Source organism: Protopterus annectens, chromosome 2.part0 (genome assembly GCF_019279795.1).
Source record: "Protopterus annectens isolate FY-2018-M chromosome 2.part0, PAN1.0, whole genome shotgun sequence".
NCBI classification, from domain to species: Eukaryota; Metazoa; Chordata; order Ceratodontiformes; family Protopteridae; genus Protopterus; species Protopterus annectens.
In genome coordinates this window covers 518,271,220-518,294,484 of record NC_056728.1, presented here as the reverse complement: position 1 = coordinate 518,294,484, position 23,265 = coordinate 518,271,220, and the positions used below count along the sequence as shown (strand labels likewise).

The following is a 23,265-nucleotide window of genomic DNA, read 5'->3' as shown; positions in this document are numbered from 1 at the left end:
CGTTGTAAATCGACTTATACTAATGGAAAAAGGTCCGGTCGCCCGGACTTTTTCCATTAGTATAAGTCTCTTTGAAAACACTGTCTCGCTATGTTAAAAGAGTTTAACATAGTGCCACAGGTTTAAAAAAAAGCAACGGAGATCTCCGTTGCTTTTTTTAAAGCTGTCTAGCTATGTTAAACTCCTTTAACATAGCGACACAGTGTGTAAAAAGCAACGGAGATCTTGCTTTCTCCGTTGCTTTTTTATTAAACCTGTCTTGCTATGTTAAATGGGTTTAACATAGTGAGACAGCTTTAAAATAAGCAACGGAGATCTCCATTGCTTATTTTAAAGCTGTCTCATGTTAAACCCATTTAACATAGCTGAATTTAAAAAAGCAATGGAGAAAGCAAGATCTCCGTTGCTGTTCGCTATGTTAAATGGGTTTAACATAGCGAGACAGCTTTAAAATAAGCAACGGACTTGCTTATTTTAAAGTTGTCTCGCTATGTTAAACCCATTTAACATAGCGAAACAGTAAAAAGCAACGGAGATCTTGCTTTCTCTGTTGCTTTTGGCCACAGCTCTGATGTACTGCGTAGGCATGCGCAGTACATCAGAACTGCCGTGGATACCAGACAGCTGCGGAAGGGCAGCAAAGAGGCATTATATAATGCCATTATTTAAGAAAAGTAATTATTTCTTTTCTTAAATAATGTCATAGTATAATAGCAATAACCCACTTCTGGGTGTGGGTAATGCGGGATTTACCCACGGTTGTCTTTGTTTGGTCCTCGGGCCGCCTCGGGACCAAACCACGCCAACCGTGGGTAAATCCCACATTACCCACACCCAGGCGTGGGTTATTGCTATAATATTTCCTCCCATCCAGGTATTCACAGATATATATTACTAGCACTGATAACCATTTTTGCTTAATTGTGGTTACAATGTTGTTAGTGAAAACATTTTTTTTCCTGGAAGAATCCTCCAGTGATTAGCTGACACCCAGAATGAGTTACATGTGGCTTGATTACATGAATAAGGTGTTATGGCTTAGGTATTAAGGAATCAGAGTAGTGAGTACAAGAAAACATTTAGAAGAACGTACTGGGGTGGAGCCAAGATGGCCAACCGAAACAAAGCTCTGCAGTTTTTTATATTAATAGACTGGAGAAAATCAACTTATCTATATATTTCCTAAACAGATGCACATCACACTGTACTTTGTGTTTGAAAAAAAATGATAATCATTTGGAATTCTCAGACTCATAAATGTGTGCCTTGGAACTGCGATTCTGAGCATGTAAATAGAGTTCACCTATTCTAAGATTACTGTGTTTCTGATTTTTTTTACTTTGCCTGAAGTAAAGCTGTCTTAGATTTAGTATATGTCAGTTACTGGGTATAGAAATGTAAGGGCACTTATCCCTGTAAAAAAGGCAATTTAAAGACAGTAAAGGTATTTTTGAGATTCACCACTTTCTCTTACATTTACATTTTTTAAATAATTTCATGATTTATAATTACACCAGGGAGGCAGAAAACATGTCTGTACTGTAAAATCATGTCATGAGGGAAGCTTAAGTGCATTTAGCATTAAAAAACTAATTTAGCTCAAGCAGTTGACCTGCTGGGTAAAACTTTGCTGGAACACAGATTTCTTGCATATATACTTTAAAAGTTAAGTTGATCATGTGCTTGCTGTTATATACATTTATATTTGGTCATTTGGATGACATATGTTTGTTTATATCTATTATTTGCTGTCTTTAAATGTTGTGTTTCATTGAAGTATTTGTAAATTTTATCATATCCACTTTTTATTTCCATTTTTCTGCTCTCCTTTATGACCTGCCTATCTGTATCCTCTGAGAAAGCAGTACTTATTTTAACTGTTCTTTATGGGATAGTGCTTACTGTGTGCACATGTCCTGAAAGTGGAGATGTCCCAGATGAGGTGACTGTAGGAGAAGGATAATAACTAGCACCCATTTGACATGTTGGGGCCTGCTAAAGTGAGTTCCAAAACACGGTAACTGAATGGATGAAAAAAGGACTTAGATGCACGTAGAGATTGTCATCTCTTGGAATAGTCCCCTTTTCTCTGAGTTATGGTGATCTTGGAGTTAGTATATATATGATCAGGTCTATATTAGTTGATCGAATGTTTAGTTAATCGAATAACTAAACGTTGATCACTAATAATCGAACACACAAAACCTCGAATGGCAGTTTCCACTCAGGGAAACAGGTCATTTGGCCGTTGCGCGGAGTTTTCCCTTTCTTCAATGTGGAGCAGTCTCGGATTTGGTATATTTAGTTGGGGGGATGTAGGGTACAGACCCCCACATCAGGAGGTGTGGGGGGTGAAGCTCCCCACTTCATTTGTGTTTATTTTATTTTTTTTCGTTGGCCAACTGCATTGTTTCCTTGAGTGGAAACTTCCGTTTGATGTTTTGTGTGTGCGATTATTAGTGAGCAACATTTAGTTATTCACTTAACTAACATTCAATCATCTGATATAGATGCATATGATCAGGGGTGACGAGTAGGCCTTGCCTCCCCATTGGGGGAGTGTAAGGGGGCTTGCCTCCCTGCATAAAAAGTTTAAAGGAGTAGAGTTATATTCAAAATTGCTGGTCATCTGCATTTGTATTTAGTTATTTTTTTTATCTGTGCTGTCACAGTATTTTGAGTGCTGACATTTCAGCAGGGAGCCATGGTAACTTCTTTTTTATTATGGTGACCTCTTTGGACTTGATATCAGTCTTCCCATGGTTTATTTTGCTGTCTTCTTAAACTTATGCATGTTTAGATTGCAACTGCATCATTTTCATTTTTTGTTTTCAGTACCTATAGTGCCATTGTGAAAACTTCTTCTGAAATTTTCTCATGTGAATTACTTTGCATTTCATTGTACTGAATGTAAATGACCATAGTTTTGGCAGTTGTTTTTATCACTTTCAAGTTCCTTAAATTTTGATCTATTCCCAACCCTTCACACACACACACACATATATATATATATATATATATATATATATATATATATATATATATATTGTTTCTTAGATTCCTGTGTTTCTTTTTACATTTGCCATTATGTTTTGCTTTGCTTTACATCTGGAAAAACTAAGAAACGGATATGGTTGCGCATACCTGGGTACTGATGATGACAATGTTAGCCAGTGATAAAATGGGCACTAGCAAACAGTCTGCCTTTTATGCCATCTTAATTAAGATGCCAATACCTCAACTTTTTCATATTATGATTAGGAACCTGTTTCTTTGGTTTTAACATCTATTTACTACCTTACGTGTTCTCTGATATTGCTGTTCTTATATATTTTAGTTTAGGACATACATGCATCCACATAAACTGTGTATGTCATCTCTGCTGTGGGTCTGAGAGTTGTATTCACCTAAGTAATACCCAGTCCTGTCTAATGAATTGTGCAGCTCAGATTTGTTACAAAGATGTTTTTATTCATGGATTCTCATGTGTGGTGCCTAAACAAAGCATATACTTATAAGTGCATCAGATGATGAACCCATGAATCACAGGCATAGACTGGTGACCCCATGAATCAGAGGCATTGTTGGAGGCCCCATGAATCACTGGCATAGACTGGTGAACCCATGAATCACTGGCATAGACTGGTGACCCCATGAATTACAGACATAGACTGGTAACATAATGAATTACAGGCATTGACTGGTGACCTCATGAATCACAGGCATTGACTGGCAACCCCAAGAATCACAGACATTGACTGGTAATCCCAAGAATCACAGGCATTGACTGGTGACCCCATGAATCACAGGCATATGCTGGTGACCCCGTAAGTCACAGTCATAGACTGGTCACCCCAAAAATCACAGGCATCAACTGGTGACCCCATGAATCACAGGCATAGACTGGCAACCCCATGAGTCACAGGCATTGACTGGCGTCCTATAAGTCACCGACATTTATTGAAGACCTTTAACTCACAGAGGTTGATTGGAGATTGTGTGACTCATAGGCATTGACTGATAAGTCATAGTCAATGTAGACTTTATTGTCATCCAGAAATCACACAAGTGCAAAATCTGAGCAAAATGCCGTGTCTCTGGCTCAATGCGCAAGCAACATATAGACCATTTTCGCAGACATTTACACATATAACACTCAGCTATTACATCACGGACCTAGCTATTACATCAAGGTATCACGATAACCCTATGAATTTGATTGCTTTCCTTCCCTAGGATGAGTGAGCTTATTTTGGCAACTTGCTGCCATTCTCCCCTCCCTGGCGTCTCCAATGGCCAAGCCAGTAATCAGTTTTGGGTCATAGTAAGGGCTGGATCCCGTTGCACTGCAGAGCTAGTCATTTCCTTCCGGGTTAGCACTCCCTCTGAGACTCTTTGAAAAAGCCTTCAGGGTCATGATGTCCAGTCTAAAGGGTCCAACTATACCTTGATTATCCCCACAGTAATGTCTTGGTGCATACCTTTGGGAAATTTAAATGAAGCCGTGGAACTTCTTATGTTGTATACCAGCTTGACTGCCTTGAAGCACTCTAAGTTGAGATCTTCCTGAAGCAGCTTTGACAGTTAACCATTCCAGATATTATGTGTAGTATTTTGGCTATTATGAGGTTAATCATTTTGGGTGCACACCGGGAAGAGAAGCCATTGTGCTCTTAAAAACCACATTTAATAATTTTATAGCCAAACTGGTTCTCAGTCTTTCTCCATGTCATTTAGCTGGGTTATATCTACAGGGTTACCTCTAGGAAGACTTTTTTCAGCTACCTGTTTTACTATTAGTGTTCCTCTTGAAGAATATGTTTGCTATTACAGTTATTAAATTGTTTTTATACACAGCACCTTCAATTTTAATGGCAGCAAGGACTACAGGCTTAAGGGAGTCAGTACTTGCATTAACATGAAGAAGAGGAAAGACAACAACAGCTGTGAGCATTTTTGACTGCTTATGATCTGAAATCTGAAACCCAGTCATAGCTGTATTACTGTGAAAGATCAGAACAGTTTGCTTTATTGTTATTTCAGCCTAGCCTGGTAATACCCAGCTACTGATTCACTGGAGCAAATAGGCCAACTTCACATAGGTAGAGGAGCAACTGGGCATGGGGAGAGCAAAAAAAAAAATATTGAGCTGAGGTTCCATTTATGTCGGAAACACATAGTAAATATTGACTATGGTAAGATGAGTAGCAAAGGGAAGACATAATAGGTCACTAGTTTTAATTGATTAATACCTGTTTATTTTTATTATTTATTTGAATGTTTGTTGTCAGAAAAGTAAGACTTTTATATATCCATCCATCTACAACCCCTTTTTTCCATTTTTGCACATGGTGGTCTGGGTGTCACTTCAATAGTGACAATTATCTAGAGACAAATTTCATTTCACTGGGTAGCTAGTCCTGCCATGTTTCTTTTTCCACACCACACGCTCATACCTATGGCCAGTTGAGAGTGTCCAGTCAACCTACTGCATGTCATTGGAATGTTGGAGGAAGCCAGAGCACCTGAAGGAAACCCATGTGAACACACAGAAGGCACCCGTGACAAGAATCAATTAAGGGAACCTCTTGCTGTGAGGTGACAGCACTATGCCATCAACATATATCTATCTATTTATATATATATATATATATATATATATATATATATATATATATATATACATACACACATATATGTGTGTGTGTTTATGTGTGTGTGTGTGTATGTATGTATGTATATATGCATATATATATATATATATATATATACACACAGACACACACACACACACACACACACACACACACACACACATGAAGTGAAAGGAAGGAATCAAAGTGTCCCAACAAAATGTCTATTCTGTGATAGTTTTTTAACACCACCCAACTACAGCAGGTGCCTAAATAGGTAATGAAGCTCATGTCACTAGGATCATTGTCAGGGCTTTATCCACATCCACCAATGAATCTGACAGAAGCATTGTAACTGCAAGGTAGGAAGCACCGGGGAGAACTGGTCTTTGAGGGAGGAGTTAGGTGTCCACAATGGTCAGTAAAGTAGAACATGGTACCTGTGTGATGGCACACCTCCTAAATGGTACTACATCTGACAGAAACATCAGGAGGTTAGAGGTAATATTTATCAGGGCTCCAGATTTATTCCCAGTTTCCCTTGCAGCGAACAGTACCATACCAACACACTGAGAGGAAATGGACACCTGATGTTAAGAAATGGATCTACGTTACAAGGGTTAACAAAATTACATTTATTTTGTCTGCTTAACAAGCTAGGGAAAAAAAGTATTATTCTTAACCTGGCCCCTTACAAAAATATATGTGAAGTTTGTTGTTAGGCCAGGCAGCTTACTACTGTTGCATTGCAGAACAGCTGTTTATATTTTCCTTTTTTTCAAGGTCACAGTATTGTACTTTAGGTTGTTGTAGTATGTTTGTACATGCTGTTACTTAACATATTTCTGTTGTTGTAGTATGTTTGTACATGCTGTTACTTAACATATTTCTGTTGTTGTAGTATGTTTGTACATGCTGTTACTTAACATATTTCTGTTGTTGTAGTATGTTTGTACATGCTGTTACTTAACATATTTCTGTTGTTGTAGTATGTTTGTACATGCTGTTACTTAACATATTTCTGTTGTTGTAGTATGTTTGTACATGCTGTTACTTAACATATTTCTGTTGTTGTAGTATGTTTGTACATGCTGTTACTTAACATATTTCTGTTGTTGTAGTATGTTTGTACATGCTGTTACTTAACATATTTCTGTTGTTGTAGTATGTTTGTACATGCTGTTACTTAACATATTTCTGTTGTTGTAGTATGTTTGTACATGCTGTTACTTAACATATTTCTGTTGTTGTAGTATGTTTGTACATGCTGTTACTTAACATATTTCTGTTGTTGTAGTATGTTTGTACATGCTGTTACTTAACATATTTCTGTTGTTGTAGTATGTTTGTACATGCTGTTACTTAACATATTTCTGTTGTTGTAGTATGTTTGTACATGCTGTTACTTAACATATTTCTGTTGTTGTAGTATGTTTGTACATGCTGTTACTTAACATATTTCTGTTGTTGTAGTATGTTTGTACATGCTGTTACTTAACATATTTCTGTTGTTGTAGTATGTTTGTACATGCTGTTACTTAACATATTTCTGTTGTTGTAGTATGTTTGTACATGCTGTTACCCTTAACATATTTCTGTTGTTGTAGTATGTTTGTACATGCTGTTACTTAACATATTTCTGTTGTTGTAGTATGTTTGTACATGCTGTTACTTAACATATTTCTGTTGTTGTAGTATGTTTGTACATGCTGTTACCCTTAACATATTTCTGTTGTTGTAGTATGTTTGTACATGCTGTTACTTAACATATTTCTGTTGTTGTAGTATGTTTGTACATGCTGTTACTTAACATATTTCTGTTGTTGTAGTATGTTTGTACATGCTGTTACTTAACATATTTCTGTTGTTGTAGTATGTTTGTACATGCTGTTACTTAACATATTTCTGTTGTTGTAGTATGTTTGTACATGCTGTTACTTAATATATTTCTGTTGTTGTAGTATGTTTGTACATGCTGTTACTTAACATATTTCTGTTGTTGTAGTATGTTTGTACATGCTGTTACTCTTAACATATTTCTGTTGTTGTAGTATGTTTGTACATGCTGTTTATAACATACATATTTCTGTTGTTGTGGTATGTTTGTACATGCTGTTACTGTTACTTAACATATTTCTGTTGTTGTAGTATGTTTGTACATGCTGTTACTTAACATATTTCTGTTGTTGTAGTATGTTTGTACATGCTGTTACTTAACATATTTCTGTTGTTGTAGTATGTTTGTACATGCTGTTACCATGCTGTTACCCTTAACATATTTCTGTTGTTGTAGTATGTTTGTACATGCTGTTACCCTTAACATATTTCTGTTGTTGTAGTATGTTTGTACATGCTGTTACTTAACATATTTCTGTTGTTGTAGTATGTTTGTACATGCTGTTACTTAACATATTTCTGTTGTTGTAGTATGTTTGTACATGCTGTTACCCTTAACATATTTCTGTTGTTGTAGTATGTTTGTACATGCTGTTACTTAACATATTTCTGTTGTTGTAGTATGTTTGTACATGCTGTTACTTAACATATTTCTGTTGTTGTAGTATGTTTGTACATGCTGTTACCCTTAACATATTTCTGTTGTTGTAGTATGTTTGTACATGCTGTTACTTAACATATTTCTGTTGTTGTAGTATGTTTGTACATGCTGTTACCCTTAACATATTTCTGTTGTTGTAGTATGTTTGTACATGCTGTTACCCTTAACATATTTCTGTTGTTGTAGTATGTTTGTACATGCTGTTACTTAACATATTTCTGTTGTTGTAGTATGTTTGTACATGCTGTTACCCTTAACATATTTCTGTTGTTGTAGTATGTTTGTACATGCTGTTACTTAACATATTTCTGTTGTTGTAGTATGTTTGTACATGCTGTTACTTAACATATTTCTGTTGTTGTAGTATGTTTGTACATGCTGTTACCCTTAACATATTTCTGTTGTTGTAGTATGTTTGTACATGCTGTTACCCTTAACATATTTCTGTTGTTGTAGTATGTTTGTACATGCTGTTACCCTTAACATATTTCTGTTGTTGTAGTATGTTTGTACATGCTGTTACTTAACATATTTCTGTTGTTGTAGTATGTTTGTACATGCTGTTACTTAACATATTTCTGTTGTTGTAGTATGTTTGTACATGCTGTTACTTAATATATTTCTGTTGTTGTAGTATGTTTGTACATGCTGTTACTTAACATATTTCTGTTGTTGTAGTATGTTTGTACATGCTGTTACTTAACATATTTCTGATTTTGCATTATTATCTAAGCACAGTCTGTTTCACATATGCACCAACTTCAGTCACAGAGAGAGAGAGAGAAAGGGGTGCAGTACCTGAGCAGAATTAGCAATCCCAGGTAGAAGTGACAAACAAGTTCTGGTCTGTAGTATGCAGTTAAAAAGGATGACACAAAAAGCTTTGGGTATTCACAATACATCTACATCCACATCAGGGAGCAGTTAAACAAGAGACAACAGCAGTGTTGGATGCACAGAGAAGACTGTTTGCCCACACATATGTTAGACTAAGAAGCACATATGCAGTTTCATAGCTCACACTTTAGCAGTCCACCTCTTAACCAGAGAATGAAGTGCAATGCCAAGAATAATGAGGGGCTGAGGACCAAAATCCAGGCACTTTGTACATATTATTCATTCAGAAATGTAGTAATTTAAATGTGTGAGTACTAACATATATTTTTTGTATGTTCCAAAGTATACGAAGTTAGCACCTCCACTGTCTAGTTTTTACTGTCAGTACTCCTCAGTGATTTGTCATAACTCTATTCTAAGAGGGATGGAATATCATTTGGAAACAAATTCAGGGACATTGTTGATATCAAGGACAGTTGATGGGTATGGACACACACTGAGATAGATGTATGTTATTGGTGCAACTTTCTCCCTAACAGTGGTCAGTATGTCAGATGTGCGACATCCACGGGTGTAAAGCAACCTCTGTGGCTCCATTTTTGAATCCTATGTCCCCACTGTGTGGAAGAATTTCTTTACTCTTCCCATTCACAAAGGGGGCAACTCCTCAGACATATCGCAACTCCTCAGACATATCCAACTTCAGACCACTTGCCATACTCTCTCCACTCTCAAAAATCCTAGAGAAATGCATCCACAAGCAGGTAATACATTGCCTTCACCAGAAAAACCTTCTCACACCCACACAGCATGGTTTCCATCCCAAGCATAGTACAACTACTGCACTCATATCATTCATTAACATAGTCTCCCTAGCTCGTGATAACAATAAACTTGTCTCATGCCTATTCCTTGACCTTTCTAAAGCCTTTGACACTGTCTCTCACCACTCCTCCTAGATAAACTCACTAATTTACATTTCTCTCCACCTACTATCTCCTGGCTCTCCAGCTATCTCTCAACCTGCCAGCAATCAGTTAAATGGCTCTCTGCACTATCCTCCCCTCTCACTGTACAAATGGGAGTCCCCCAAGGGTCCATACTTGAACCACTACCCTTTAATATTTTCACCAACTTGCTCTACTCCTCTTGTCCCCAGTCATCTCTTGTGCAATATGCTGATGACTCAACTGTTATAACCATTGCTGACAACCCAACTGACCTCCACTCAACTACCCAGGCATCCTTCCACACCATTGAGACTTGGATTAGCGATAACTAACTAATACTTAATCCAAAAAAAAAAACTAAGCTCCTGCTCTTCCTCCCTAAAAACTTCACCACACTCAAAAGTACATTTACCATCTTATCCTGAAACAACATTATCATCTCAGCTGAATCTAGTACTAAATTGCTAGGTGTTACAATAGATGATCAGCTTAAGTTTGATCTCCATATTAATAACTCGGTATAAAGAACTCATCAGAAACTTGGACACCTTTTCCGTAGCAAGAAATACTTAACTAACAATGCCTGAATAACTCTCTCCTAGGCTTTATTGCTCCCAACACTCCTGTACAGCTGCCACATATTCACAAACCTAAATTCTACACTTATTTCCAAGCTTGAAACTACCTATAATAAGATCACCAGATTTGCAGCTACCCAAACCTACAAGTCACACCACTGCTTAGCACTACAGCAACTAGACTGGTTAGAATTCCCTCAGCTGCTCCAACTACACCAACTACAAATCATCCACTCTGTCCTCTATCTACCCTCCTTCTGCCCCAGCCTCTCTACTATCATATCCAAATATTCCCCTGCTAGGATGCTATGCAGCTCAAATCAAGAATTATTAGACATCTACAAACCCAAAACCAAAATAGGCTGCCTTCTCTATAACTATAACCCAGCTATATCCTGGAACCTACTCCCCTTGGAAATAAAATCCCTCCAGCATAGCAAAAGTTTCAAATTAGCCACAAGGAAATACCTAAAAGCAAAATGGTCTTGCTACTGTAGCCAACCACACTGAAACCACCATCCTTTCTCCTATTTCACCACCTCACTCTTAATGTATCTCTAACACTATTCCCCTGCCTCTTTTACCTCTTCCCTTCCTCTATCTCCAACCACTCTTAATTCTTACAGTCCCAAAACGACCTGCCTGTCTAGTCTGTCTCCTATACTCTACCTCCCCTACATCTCCTACTAGCCATTCTTACTTTCCTTTCTTGTTTCCAAACTCCTATACAACTAGATCCTACCCACTTTAAATAAGCATCTGCCTATTAACTCATTTTGTTCTAAGCAGCTTAAATAATATTGTAACTAGCCACATTTTCTTCTGCTAATTGTTTAAAACCTTAATTGTAACAACTCACATACTTGTCTGCCAACTGTTAATACTCTGTATAATTGAATTGCCTGAGGAGCTTTTTTTTTCTCTCCAGGTCTCTGCTTGTAAGATCCTATAGCTAATTGTTAATATTATGTTACTAAAACTTAATGAATTGTTTTCTAGTCTAGAGTAGCTTTTCTCCCCAGGTCTCTGCTGAAAATGAGCCAAAAGCTCAACCAGACGAATCCTGTTAACAAATGTAAAATAAATAAATAAATAAATAAATAAGTCAACAGTCCATAAAGCCTGGGAATTGTGCAGGCTTCGTTATACGCACTGTACTGCACTGTATCAGCATGTCATTTTCTGCTGTGCACCTGTAGTGAACACTACACTACAGGAATTAGTAACTGTTTAACAATTAAACATCAGAATGATTAGGCTATCTAGCACGTCCTGCATGAATAAAACTGATTTTACCTATGTTTAGAGGGACCAAATGCCAAATCACATGACTGAGCGTGTTTTTCCAGGTTTCCACTCCAAATTGTAATTGGAGTTTAAAGTGTCCTTGTTCATGAAAGTCATGCACATTATCAAGACAGCATTGCCTTATTTTGAGAACTAATTAATGTTACATTTTTTTATTAATTTTGTTTGAAAAATAATGACATTTGCCATCCTTCAGATATTTTAAATGATTAGACAGTAATCTACCGAGATTGTACAGTAAAGCATAAGAATAAATAATGCATAGCAAACATCCTGAAAGGTTGTGTTGCACTAACACGACTGTATTTAAATTTAAAACATTCTTAGTCTAGCTAGAACAACGTTTTCTTCTTCCTTTTTTTTTTTTGTTTGTTTGTTTTTTGCCTGTGTCTTAGTTGATTCCCTGTTGCTAGACAAAACCTTGCACCTTGCAGGATCCCTATATTTTATACCTGTAAAAACTGTAGAAAGCAGACTACAGACTGGAGAGTGCTCGCTCTGGTAAGATTAGGCATTAGCAGCATCGATTCTGCAGCTTAGCAAAGGCTTGTTGTGCTTTTCATATAGGTGTTTTCTGGCAAATTCTAAAAGAATTGGAATGTCACCTGTCTTCTGCACTAGAGCAGAGACAGAGAGGTATTCTTGCCAGAATGGAGGTGGAAGGAACTCATTGTTCTAGGACTGAGTTTTGTGATAAACAGAGACAGCAGTGTACTTCCCAGTGTCTTATGTTTGACAATGTTGTGGGAAGGGAGGGGTGAGCTATATGGATGTCTGATAGCCTGCTTTGCATTGCCTTTTGAACGGGCACAGTCACACCTGGGAATTTGAGATCAGTTGTGTACTCATTAAAAAAGGCTGCAACATAACTGGTGGGGTTTAAACTTGCGACATTACCAGAGGGGTTTAATGCTTGTCTGCTTGCACATTTCTTACTACTAACGGCAGAACGCAGTTCTAATTGTAGAAGTAGGACTGGGACTTGGGGATATCAGTATCATGAATCACCATAATATTTGTTTTACCTTTGATATTTAAATCATGTGTAGGTTGGGTTTTGTCATAGACATCTTTGCCTTGTTCGTCACCTTAGTAATATTCTGGCTTTTAAGAATTTATTTGCAAATGAAAGAAAAAGTCAGTTAAACGTATCTGTAAATGTAACACTGTTACTCTAATATAAAGTCAACATAAACACGTGTACTACTGTCTGATTACATTATTATGTATTTCTTTCCTCAGAGTTTTCTGTGAGAATTTTACATTGCCTTGACACTAAGGGCTAAAAGAACAACTTGAATTTGTCATTCCGACCTTTCCAGTCTTCTCCAGGCTTCACCTTTTCTTTTCGTATGTAGGGCACGGTAAGTAAAAAAAAACAACTTTACATGAAACATATATGAACAACAGTCACATACAAATTAATTTCCACTGTTGTATTATAAAAGCTGCACCATGGCAAACATTTTCATAGTTGCTTTCCAATCTGTTATATCAGTGTGTTTGGAAACTTTTATTCTGGGTGATGCCACAGGTGTGATAGGAAAGTAATTTCTTGCAAATAACTAATGAGTAAATCATACTAGACCAAAGTGTTGGTGTCTTACACTGGAGCAAGTAAATATTAGAATGCATAAACCAAACAACAGGCTATATGTTACAACAGTTGGAATTTTTTTTTTTTTTTATGATGACTGGCCATTAGATGGCGACAGTTCTGGGTCATTAGACAGCTGACATGTGCTGTTCTTGAAGGGCAAGTATATGGTTAACTTTGTCACATAAAGGATTCCCCTCTGGACATTTTTAGGCAATCAGATGTAACCACATACTAGAGATGAACAGACAGCAATGATTCATACATACATAACTTGCTTGAGGAGCCCATCATTATGCATGCCTCACCTTCACAGCCGCACACACTATGTGAAAATGAACAGCTGCAGGATCGATTGAACAAGCCCCTATGTGAAAATGAACAGCTGCAGGATCGATTGAATGAGCCCCTATATGAAAATGAATGGCTGCAAGATTGATTGGATGGACCCCCTCTATGTGAAAATGAACAGCTGCAGGATCGATTGGATGGGACCCTGTGTGAAAATAAACAGCTGCAAGATCAATTGGATGGACCCCTATGTAAAAATGAACAGCTGCAGAACTGATCGGATGGGCCTCTATTTGAAAATGAACAGCTGCAGGATCGATTGGATGGGCCCCATGTGAAAACAAACAGCTGCAGCATCAATTGGATGGACCCCTATGTGAAAATGAACAGCTGCAAAATTGATCAGATGGGTCCCTATGTAAAAACAAACAGCTACAGTATCATTTGCATAAGCCCCTATGTGAAAACAAACAGCTGCAGGATCGAATATATGAGCCCCTGTGTGAAAACCAACAGTTGCAGGATCAATTTGATGGGTCCCAGAACTGACTCCTTGTGCAATTCATGTGAAGTTACATGTATCGCTAGCCTATCTAAATAAGGCTGTAAATTCTTTTTAATAAGATGCATTGCATCTACTACTATTGGAATTGTCTGGGCATCCTTCTTCCACATTGCCCTCATTTCTGCCAGCACATAATGCACTGCAATCACTGGTTGTAGCAATTTCAATGATCAATGCTACTTTTGTCATCCTTTCATGGACTATTGTCTGTTTTTCTGCCATCTCTTTTTTGAACTGTTGGTAATTGGTAATGTCATGTGATATAAACTTCATCATTTTCTGTAATGCTTTGTGGCTCATGTTTTCAATTCTTCTCAGCTACTTCAGTATTGTAATGTTTGCACAATCCCCAATGCAACAGTCTTGCCACATTGTTATGCCTTTCAATGTACAGGCCGTCTGCCATTAGTGTATCACACCCAGCAACAAGATGTGCAAATGTTTCTAGTTCTTTTTCACAGAATCTGCATTTGTCTGTTTCGCCCACATGCTCAATGGACTTTTGTAAACCAATGTGTCCTTAGTCCACTATCCTGGGCCACCAATATTAACATTTCATGTTTGTTTTAAATTTACCTCTCCTTAACCATTCCTGCCTTACATCCTGATTAACATAAGTTTTTTCAGGAGTTTTCTGTACTTTCAACTATTGTTATGGCTTTTGCACATCTTCTCATGTGATCTTTCTCCATATCTTCTTCTTCTTCTTTCGGCTGCTCCCATTAGGGGGCGGCACAGCGGATCATCTGTTTCCATTTCTTCCTGTCCCTGCATCTTGCTCTTTCACACCAACCACCTGCATGTTCTCTCTCACCACATCCATAAAACTTATCTTAGGCCTTCCTCTTTTCCTGTTACCTGGCAGCTTCATCCTTAGCATCTTTTTCCCAATATACCCAGCATCCCTCCTCAGCACATGTCCAAACCAACGCAATCTCGCCTCTCTGGCTTTGTCTCCAAACCATCCAACCTGAGCTGACCCTCTAATATAATTATTCCTAATCCTGTCCATCGTCATCACACCCAGTGCAAACCTTAACATCTTTAACTCTGCCACATCAAGCTCTGACTCCTGCCTTTTTGTCAATGCCACTGTCTCCAACCCATATAACATAGCTGGTCTCAGTACCCTCTTGAAGACTTTCCCTTTCACTCTTACTGGTACTCGTCTGTCAAAAATCACTCCTGACACTCTTCTCCACCCACTCCACCCTGCCTGTACTCTCTTCTTCACCTCTCTTCCACACTCACCGTTACTCTGAACTGTTGATCCCAAGTATTTAAACTCATCCACCTTCACCAACTCTACTCCCTCTATCCTCACCATTCCTCTGTCCTCCCACACATATATTCTGTCTTAGTCCTGCTGACCTTCATTCTTCTCCTCTATAGAGCATATCTCCACCTCTCCAGGGTCTCCTTAACCTGGTCCCTACTCTCACTACAGATCACAATATCATCTACAAACATCATAGTCCATGGGGACCCCTGTCTGATCTCATCTGTCAACCTGTCCATCACCATTGCAAATAAGAAACGGCTCAGAGATGATCCTCAATGTAATCTCACCTCCACCTTGAATGTGTCCGTCAGTCCTATGGCAGACCTCACCACTGTAACACTGCCCTCATACATATCCTGTACCACTCTTACATACTTCTCTGCCACTCCCGACTTCCTCTTACAATACCACAACTCCTGTCTAGGCACCAGTCATATGCTTTCTCTAAGTCCACAAAGACACAATGCAACTCCTTCTGACCTTCTATATACTTTTTCATCAACACCCTCAGAACAAACATCACATCTGTAGTGCTCTTTTCCCGGCAAGAAACCATACTGCTGCTCACTGATCATCACCTCCCTTCTTAACCTAGCTTCCACTACTCTTTCCCATAATTTCTTGCTGTGGCTGATCAATTTTATCCCTCTATAGTTTCTACAGCTCTGCACATCACCCTTATTTTTAAAAATCGGTACGAATACACTTCTTCTCCACTCCATAGGCATCCACTCACTTTGCAAGATTTCATTAATCTCATTAAAATCTCCACTGCCGTCTCTCATAAACACCTCCATGTTTCCATAGGTACGTCATCTGGACCAACAACGTTTCAATTCATCATCCTCTTCATAGCTGTTCTTACTTACTCCTTGCTAATCTATTGCACTTCCTGATTCACTATCCCACATCATCCAGCCTTTACTGTCTTTCTCTCTCCCTCTCTCTATCTCATTCTCTTTATTCATCAACCCCTCAAAATACTCTTTTCATCTGCTCAACACACTGTCCTTGCTTATGAGTATGTTTCCCTCATTATCCTTTATCATCCTAACCTGCTGCACATCTATCTCAGCTCAGTCCCTCTGTCTAGCCAATCGGCACAGGTCATTTTCTCTCTCCTTATTGAGGCCCATACTTCCTTCAGCACAAGGAATACATAATCTTGGTGTACAGTGATTTTTATAAATCATATGGCAAGTGTAAAGCATTTTTCTTGTTTTCCTGTTCAACTGATCCAGTAATGTTTGGGGCCACTCAGTTACCCCAAAACAGTAAACTGGAACTGGAAGAGCAAATTGATTTATAGCTTGGATTTTGTTTCTAGATGTCAGGGCTGTTTTCAGTATTAATTTTAGTCTTCTAAAATATTCCTTATTGAGTTTTGCTCGCATTTGTTCATGTTTTCTTGTTGATCCTTCATCAGTTCCCAGGTATTTATACACTCCCTCCTGCTCAGGTTCTTTTATATCACATTCTTGTCTCAGACTGATATTTTCTTGGTGCTGCAGTTTTCCTGCTTTAAAGGTTCTTTTGCACATTTACCAAGACCAAATGACATTCTTACATCATCTGAGAAAGTTTTGACCACTTGCAGTTGTGCATTCAGTTCATCATCTGATGAATTATATGGTTTTAAATCATCCACAAAAAGAAGAAAGTCTTTACACGTTGTAACCATGACCTAATATGTGTTTTTTGCTTGTTTGAATCTCCATATGTCAGCAGAAATGTCTGCCTGTTTGTTTCAAACGACGTGCACTTTTCATCCGTGCTCTGCTTTTTATTGAAATTCGACTCTTGTTCACTTTTGATTCATTAATTACATATATTTTAATTTGGCTTGCATCAGTTATGGCTTGAAGACAGTGTCTTCAATAGACTGCAAGCTATCTTGCCAATACTACAGTGTGCCAGATTCATTCATTCAGAAGAAAAGATGACATCAGCTGTGTTTCTGAGAAATTTCATGAAAAAAAAATAGGGAGCACATTTTCTAAATCACTGGAATTTAATGTGCAAGCTGGACAAGGATGTAGCCAGGCATATATTTGTGTATGCTGTGGCATATGCTTCACATGTAATTTATTTTGTGCATATGTGTTTGACTTTAAACTAAAAACAAACTTGCCATGATTTTATTTATCAAGTTATGTATTTTTAAATGGCTTTTTCTCCCGTAATATTTTTCCCCGTTTGTATTAGGCCTGTCATTTCAGGATTTGTTTTCAGTATTGCAATTTGTTTTGTGAAATATATAGTCACAGAGGTTGGGATCTTATACTCTGAGAGTCTACTTTCTGGAAGTGGGTGCACAATTTGTTGTATACTTCTGAAAATCGTGGTTACATCCCTGGACCTAGGCTTGATGCTTCTAATGCAGCAATGCATCTTAAGCATTTTTTTACCCATCTGCACCTCCTGACCATCAAACTGCTGCAGTATCAATCACATTATTCCAGTTGTCACCCCCCCCACACACACACACACTCTGGATCCCCCAGTGTTGTGCTCGCTTATCAAATCCTGGTTATGTGTGTCTTAGGACCATACATCTCAACTGCCTAGATTTTCTCAGAATGTTCAGATTTTTTTTCCTCAGATTTTTTGTTTGATCTTCATGAAATTTGTGGTTTCTAGTTAAGCATTGTGGATTTAAGTTTGTGGTAGAGGGTGAGAGGTATGGTCAGGACTTCATACCTATGTGCCATGACACCAGCTTCAGCAATGTATTTTTAGTGATGGAGCAAAACATTATCAGAAACAGAGGTAGGATGAGCTAGTCTCTTCAACTTTCTTTAGAAATGGCCTGCTAATTCTCACACATTTGCTGGCAGGAATCAATGTACATGGTTGTTTTTTTTTGTAGAAATGTTATGTTGGACCTTAACCATTTTGGGATATGTAGTATTGCATGTAACTATTTTATAGGAACCTATAGTATCTTTTCTTAGCTGTTGGGACAGTTCTCATGTCATTCTGTGATGCAGTGAAGATTTTTTTTCCTCTTTGTTTTTACTTTTTGTCTCCCTGTACCTACAGGTCTCAGGTTTTGGGACCACTTACCATTCACACCGCCTGTATCTGTCCTTTGTGGACATGGGCTGAAATGGGTTGCATTGGGCTGGAGGATGATATTTCCTTCCTGTGCTTGATGTTTGGAGGTTCTGAAGTTGTTATTAAACACAGTGTTCCATTTACTTACTCCCCCGATAATATTCATTTAAACTTAAGTTTGTCTTGTCCTTCAGAGAGAGTACCCACACTGTGACAGAGTATGAGGGTGAGTGAACCCTTTATGCCTTCATCATGGCAAAGGCAAAGTAACTGCTGCAGATAAGAGCATTTCCTCTACAGAAAAAAAATGTAATTGAAGACTGGTTGGTTTTATTCCAAGCCTTTAATGTTTAAATACCCTGCTTTGTAATGTACACCACCAGTTTTTACTCTTTGGATATTTTAGTTTGTTTTTTAATTAATTGTTATCAGGTAGTTTTTATATCCTGATTTTAAAGAGATTACACAAACATGACCTGCTGTACTATTCTTATCCAAAGACAAAAATGTGTTTCAAATAATTAAACATTTTCTCTTTATCCTAAAATACTGCTCTACTGAGTAAAAAATAATCTTCCATTATGAGACAGCTTTTTGTTAATTTTATTTTTTCACATTTTGCAAAGTTGAGCAAATTTGTTTGCATATAGTTCTTGACTACTAGAATACTTTCAGGAAAAACAGTCTTGCGAGTGCTATATTCTTATAGTTAAGTCAAGCTGTAATCATCTTTTAGTCTGTGCAGTGTTTTCTTAGAATAATTAGATAATTATTTTCTCATAAACTTTCTTACTTCTCCAACTATATTAATCTGTCAGGGGAAGCAATAGCAACAGGACTGAACTTCATTTCCTGTGCCTGCAGCCTCACCTAACCAGATAGAAGCATGATTTTGTCTGTGGCCTCAGCAACCCCAGTCAGAATCTCCTATGAATCACATCACTTATAAAACATAGCGTGCCAAATTCACATCTTCTTTTCTGGCCAGGTTACGTGTAGCATTAAATCATTATGTTGTACTCTCACATATATATGAATAGACTTGAAAGAAACAGCCCTAACATTTAGAAAATGAATTGGTATATATTTCTTAATGTTTAGAGTGGGTTTTGGTAGACACACCGACAAGTTGTTAATGTAATTTTTACAGATCGCAGTAATAGCTGTTAGAGCAGTAAGTGTAAGTCAGTGCCACACTGCATTTTAAATGTTTAATAACCACCAGACAGGCAATTACCAGCTTTGCTTTTTTGCCATAAGATAACTGCATTATGAACCTACTCCAGAGAGGACAATAGACACAGGAAATAAATCAAAAACTTGCCACTGGCTTCTCAACATTTTATTCTTTGAGGTGCTTAAATGTTTTAGCTTGTATCTACAACCGTTGTGCAGTCAGACTTAAAATTATGCAGTTTCCTGTATGTACAAAAAAACAAAGGCATTGAACTTGATCAAGTGGTGTCTGAAAAGCCAGACTGAGATTTATATCATTCTCTCTTTATTTGCTGTTTCTTTTTTGTCTTCCCTCCATAAAAGTGCAGGACATTTTATTGAACAATTTTTTGACTATGTATTAAATGAATTGAAACTGATGTAGATGAGCCATATTGCCATATACATGACCAGTGGCCTTGGTAACCAAAGTTATATATAAATAAATATATATATATACATATATATATATATATATATATATATATATATATATATATATACGTGTGTGTGTGTGTGTGTGTGTTTGTGTCTGTGCGTTTATGTAGTTACAGTTCACTTGTCAAACACTCATGTGTGACAAAGTGAACTGTAATGTATTTCATGTGAAGGCCAGTTTGTGCGAACAGTGAACTGGGTGACTTCCAGGTTAGTCAACAAACATATTTGTTTTTTTGGTAATGCTGAGAGTTTTCAACCAAGTATGTATCTGTTTTAGGGTTAGAATAGGGGTAGGGGAAGAGAACAGATTTACTATATGTGCAAGAGTTTGTGGAACAGAATTAGAGTAAGGGTTAGTTAAGGGATAGATGTAGTGTGTTTGTGTGTGTGTGTGTGTGTGTGTGTGTGTGTGTGTGTGTGTGTGTGTGTGTGTGTGTGCATGCACAAGATGAATGTCCTAACTCTTTGGTATAGTACTAGTGTTACGGACTTTTTTTAAGGTAGAGTGCATGGTTAGAGTTAGGACAGGGCTAGGGTTAGCATCCATTAATTACTAAAATGGAGCACAAGAGCAGGGAGTTGCAGCATTTTATCTTAAAAAGCCCTTTCTGTAACACTACCAGAGAAATTTGAGCTGAGTTGTCGTAGAGTTATACTTTGTATGATGGAAAAGGAATTTAGTTTCTTTTTTGGATGTACTAGGTTGTGATAATGTGTGTTATTGATTTTTTGAAAGATTGTTTTATCGATCATTTTGTGTGAATCATTGAACATGTCCAGTCATGATATAAATGTGTACATTTACTCTAGCATAGGGATCCCAGTTTAACATTCTTGGTTAAGTTGTGTGTTCTCCTTATCTTCCATGTGGCAAGGCTGGTTGTCTCCTGTGTGTAGCCTGTTTGTGTCTTTGTATCCTGATTAATTCCCAGCATATTGCTTGTTATTGCTGTTACTTTATGTTACTCATTTATTAACTAGCTAACTACAAGTTACTTAACCAGACATTGCTCCTGTGTCTTCCTTGGAAAGGGACAGTGTACCCAGTGAGCCTACCTGGTTAACAAACGGCTATTATTATTATTATTATAATTATTATTATTATTATTATTATTATTATTATTATTATTATTACTAGTATTATTAGTGTATGGAGATCCCACAGCTGAAGCTGTCTTTTACAGGGGCAACCTTTAAGTAATGTCTGGCTCCAAATTCCACAGTATACATGTAAAGAATAGAGGAATTAAACCCTTGACTGAAGGAGAAAACTTGTTACCAGCTTATAACCTCAATACCCTTGATTGTATTGCCAAATACACACTTCTGGTGAATGTTTTAAATAGAAATGCTGTTACTATGTCTTACACTCTTTTGTGCTGTCATTTGTACTTCTGGTACATAGAGGTTACAGCACAGACGGTTAAGGCCATGAACTATCAGCAAACTGCATCCTGTAGGTTTGGGCTTGATTTCCAAAGATTTTACCAGCATATTTTCTTTCTAAATTTTAGCTGACTTTTCCCAGGTGAACATTGTGCCCGTGTATCAAAGTTGTATACCCTCCCGGCACCCTTAGGAGGTTCAGCAGCTTAAATATGAAAAAAGTGACAATTTAGTAGAGTACGTTAAAGTTACACAAACCACAGCACTAAACTATGTCCAGGAGGCTATAAGAATCTATGTCAGTCAGATATATGCTAAGGGAGATGTGTGTAATGCCTGAAAGCAGACATACTTCTCAGTCTTGAGGTAACAGAAGCTGGGACAATAAATGGAGACTGCGGTTATGTAAACAATTTCAAGAATGCAGAAACAAGAATGCCTCATGCCTTAGTAAAACAACTCATACCAGGCAGAAATGCACAGAGTAAATGGCATTCTGTTTAATCTTGATATGTTATGATACCAAATATTTTATTTGACTTTTTCTGTCTTATTATTTATTTGTTTGTAATATAAAGTTTAGGCATGTGTGTAATTCTCAAATACAATTTTCTTTTTATTTTCTTTTATTGTATGTTTTCAACATGTAAGTGCACTTGACATATGTCCCTTTTGAGGATCGATATAGGAGCACTTGTAAGAACATACTAGTACGGAATTTTAATGCACATACTATACTGCGCTTACAGACTGTAGTAGCAGCAGTAGCAAAATGCTTTACAACAGAAGTAAATAAACATCAGAAAATAGTTTGTACTTTGGAGTTTTCTGACAGAAGAGTGGCTGGAAGCATTGAAAGGAGAAAGAATGGCTAAACATGTAGGAGAGTAATATTTTTGTCTAAAATGTTATAATATTTTTGCTTGCTCACTGCTGACCTTAGTTGCCTGGACACATCGCAACTCAACCATTATCTTATCTGGACTTCCCATTCACCCATTACCTGCCTGTGCTGCTGATATAATGAGGTTTGAACAGTGAAGTCTCATGGATTCATAGGTTCATAGGAGGTTACTAGGCTAATGACTCTAGGGCATTTACTAGCCTAGCCATGTAGAAAACCCATGGTCATTGTTAGCAGAGCAATTCTAGGATTAGCACCAACTCCCCCTGTCCATGAAGGACATAGGTGCCACAGGTCTCCGTATACAAATAGTAATAATGATAGTACCTTTTTGTTAACCAGGTAGCTCCAATGGACACACATTCCTTGGTTAAGTGATTCATGCAAAGGTACACATTAGGCAAATCAAAAAAAATCAAACTGTGTGCCAGCTGCCAAACATGTTACTAAAAGGCAGGAGGCTGTTTCTTCTGTGCATTCAGTAACCCCCACCCCCCCCATCTGCTGACTCACATTTCTGCTTGAGCCCTGAACTCTTGCTTTAGTATTTTCTGTGATACCTCTGGTGGTGCTCCCACCAATGGGCTGGGTTGTCCCTCCTCATTTGTCTGAAGGCAAACCAGCCAGCTGCAATCACTCCATTTCTGTTTTCACTGCTTAGCCC

At 37.6% G+C, this 23,265-nt stretch overlaps 1 protein-coding gene across 15 annotated transcripts in view; it reads left to right on the top strand.

Moving 5' to 3' along the window:
- The window catches only part of ADGRL3 (adhesion G protein-coupled receptor L3), a 3,684,852-nt gene that overhangs the window by 1,565,540 nt on the left and 2,096,047 nt on the right, over positions 1 to 23,265 (top strand). For 14 of the 15 annotated variants that reach the window (XM_044060918.1, XM_044060917.1, XM_044060910.1 and 11 more), the window contains one exon: positions 13,106 to 13,227. The exons of the other annotated variant lie outside the window; for it this stretch is intronic. The gene's annotated coding sequence lies outside the window, so the exon portion shown is untranslated. The remainder of the gene's footprint in view (positions 1 to 13,105; positions 13,228 to 23,265) is intronic. 15 annotated transcript variants of the gene reach the window in all.